Genomic DNA, 3,846 nt, shown 5'->3' on the forward strand with positions numbered 1-3,846 from the left:
TTAAGTATTTCATTCCACATGTGATAGTTTTGATGCCTTCAATGTGAATCTACAATTGTTAGGGGTACTTTGCATGCTGCGACATCGCAAGCCGATGCTGCGATGCCGAGCGCGATAGTACCCGCCCCCGTCGCAGCAGCGATTTCCTTGTGATAGCTCCGTAGCGAACATTATCGCTACGGCAGCTTCACATGGACTCACCTGTCCTGCGACCGTCGCTCTGGCCGGCGACCCGCCTCCTTGTTAAGGGGGCGGGTCGTTCGGCGTCATAGCGACGTCACACGCCAGGCGGCCAATCGGAGCGGAGGGGCGGAGATGAGTGGGATGTAAACATCCCGCCCATCTCCTTCCTTCCGCATATCCTACGGAAGCCGCAGTGACGCCGGTAGGAGATGTTCCTCGCTCCTGCGGCTTCACACACAGTGATGTGTGCTGCCGCAGGAGCGAGGAACAACATCGGACTGTCGCGTCAGAGTAATCATGGATTACGCCGACGCTGCACCGATGATACGATTACGATGCTTTTGCGCTCGTTAATCGTATCATCGAGCCTTTACACACTACGATGTCGCATGCGATGCCGGAAGTGCGTCATTTTCAATTTGACCCCACCGACATCGCACCTGCGATGTCGTAGTGTGCAAAGCCTGCCTTAGAGTCATGAAAATAAAGAAAACTCTTTGAATGAGAAGGTGTGTCCAACCTTTGGTCTGTACTGTGTACATATATATATATATATATATATATTTATTTATATATATATATATATATATATATATATATATATATATATATAATGTGCGTGTACCCCGAGGAGTAAATGTTTTTCATCTCTTGCACTTAGTGCATAGGCTTTACTAGTCTCGGAGTCCCACTCCTAAATAATGGGAAAAAAAATGTATTTTGAGGCCCACCTCTACCTGTCTTCCAAGGAGTATTGGAGTCCCTCCTTCTAATTTTTAGCAGCTCTTGCTCATGGTGCTAAGGCCTTACTAGTCTAGGTGTCCCACTCCTTAATAATGGGAGAAAATGGTTTTCTGAGGGCCTTCTCTTCTTTGTGTCTACCAGAGTTTTTTTTATTTTATTTACTATGTTCACTATATGGTAAAACTGACCTGACATTATAATTCCCAAGGTCAATACAAGTACGTAGATACCAAAATTATATAGATTTTTTTTTTTTGTTATTTAATTGGTGAAAAAAAATTCAGAAATTAAAAGAAAATAGCGCTTTTGTCACTATTTTCCGAGAACTGCAATGTTCTCACTTTTCAGGACCTGGGGCTGTGTGATCGCTTAATTTTTGTGCTTAGAGCTGACAATTTTACTGATAGATTTTTGAGTAGATGCAATGTTTTCATCACCTATTATTTTATTGCAATGTTGCAATAACCAAAGTAACATAATTCTGTTTTGTTTTTTTTTCGTTATCCTATCATATTCATTTATTTTATATTTTTATAGCTCGAACAGTTCTGAATGCAGTGATACCATATATGTGTACTTTTTTTTAAAATGTTTTACGTACAATGGGACAAAAGGGGGGTGATTGGAACATTTGTGTTTTTTTTTATTTTTTTTCATATTTAAAACTTGAAGCGAGGTCCCAGTCCCCGCTTATTACTGTAAGTCTGCTCAAGAAGCAACAGCTCTCAAGCATGGTTCTCCACCATGGCCGGATGGTCTCTCGAAACTGGTCACGGATCTTATCCTACAACTGGCCACAGATCTTCCTCTGGAACTGGTCACGGGTCTTTGGCTGTAAGTGTCACAAGGAGGTTTTTACAAGCATCGCTGACTGTCATGGTGGTGTCAGGATCCGGGGAAACTTCAGATTCTTGCACTCTGCTTTCTAACCTCTCATGTCTGTGATCAGCGCATGGTTACTTGGGTGTCAACTCACAGACCTGTGGTTCATAGTCAGGCTAACAAATGTTAATCTCTACTGGGCTGCTTGTTAGTATCCTTTGGTCACATGCTATGAGAGAGCCAGTCACATTCGCTCTCCTCCTATATATGCTGCTTGGACACCTGCATTAGTGCCAGCTATAGCTTGATTATTCTGGCCTGGAAAGGTGGATTTTTCCAAGCTTATTTCTGGATGTCATATTATTGTTGTATGCAGTTGTGGTGTTAACCCTTGTTGCCCTTTTGTTTCTGCCATACTTCATTTGCTTTTCCCATTTGTTTCTTACTGTTTATTCCTGAGATTGTGCAGTGTGACTGAGTTTCTGTTGTCCCTGTGTGTTTCTTCTGAGTTTCTATCACACTCCTGCCCCTTGCTTGTCTGTGGTGTGGTAGGGGGAACAGATTAGTGTTAATCGGGGGAGAGTAAGGTACAAGACTCCGCCATCTCCACCATTAGGGAAAATCCGGAGGTTATGACAGTAAGCCTACTCCGCTGGTCACACGACTATCCTGCTATAGGTTCAGGTGCCAACTCATTTCCTTCTCTGCTCTCTTGGGCTTTTATAATTAACAACTGACCTGGTGACTCATCCAATCTTCTCCCTTGGGGACAAATACTTCACTCTTCGGTTCCTGTCATTGTCATTCTCTTCCCTTTCTCCATTATTAATATCTTTGGTCAGCAGATGGCGATGTTTATTTGCAGACACTTTATTTAAGCACTAGTGTGTGTGTGTGTGTGTGTGTGTGTGTGTGTGTGTGTGTGTGTGTGTGTGTGTGTGCCTTCCCTCCATCATCCCTTTATAGTCCAATGGCAGACTACACATCCGTATTTTCCCAGATTAAACACGTACCCATTAAAATATATCTTGCTATCCACATGTACATTTGTGTGGTCTGTGTCTGTGCAAAATTCACAGAAATACAGTGGGTATGGAAAGTATTCAGACCCCTTTAAATTTTTCCCTCTTTGTTTCATTGCAGCCATTTGGTCTGATGAGACGAAGATAGAACTTTTTGGTGATAAATTTAAGTGATATGTGTGGAGAAAATCAGGCACTGCTCATCGCCTGCCCAATACAATCCCAACAGTGAAACATGGTGGTGGCAGCATCTTGCTATGGGGGTGTTTTTCAGCTGCAGGGACAGGACGACTGGTTGCAATTGAAGGAAAGATGAATGCAGCCAAGTACAGAGATATCCTGGAGGAAAACCTCTTCCAGAGTGCTCTGGACCTCAGACTTGGCCGAAGTTTCACCTTCCTACAAGACAATGACCCTAAGCACACAGCTAAAATATCAAAGGAGTGGCTTCAGAACAACTCTATGACCATTGTTGACCGTCCCAGCCAGAGCCCTGACCTAAACCCAATTGAGCATCTCTTGAGAGACCTGAAAATGGCTGTCCACCAACGTTCACCATCCAACCTGACGAAACTGGAGAGGATCCTCAAGGAGCAATGGGAGAGGATCCACAAATCCAGGTGTGAAAAACTTGTTGCATCATTCCCAAGAAGACTCATGGCTGTACTAGCTCAACAGGTGCTTCTACTCAATACTGAGCAAAGGGGCTAATTACTTATGATCATGTGATATTTCAGTTTTTCTTGTTTAATAAATTTGCAAAAATGTCTACATTTCGGTTTTTTTTGTCAAGATGGGGTGCAGAGTGTACATTAATGAGAAAAAAAAGTAACTTTTTAATTTACTAAGTGGCTGCAATGAAACAAAGAGTGAAAAAAAATAAAGGGGTCTGAATACTTTTCATACCCACTATATGTTCAGTTTTTTTTCCGGCAGCTTGGATGAAAAATGCCAATACAAGTCTATGGGTCCATGAAAATCACAAACAGCACACAGATATCATCCGTACTCTGTTTAACATTGAAAAGGATAGGAGAAGATTTTAGTTTATTTATTTATACCTCCATGAAAAACA

Source organism: Anomaloglossus baeobatrachus, chromosome 10 (assembly GCF_048569485.1).
Source record: "Anomaloglossus baeobatrachus isolate aAnoBae1 chromosome 10, aAnoBae1.hap1, whole genome shotgun sequence".
NCBI classification, from domain to species: domain Eukaryota; kingdom Metazoa; phylum Chordata; class Amphibia; order Anura; family Aromobatidae; genus Anomaloglossus; species Anomaloglossus baeobatrachus.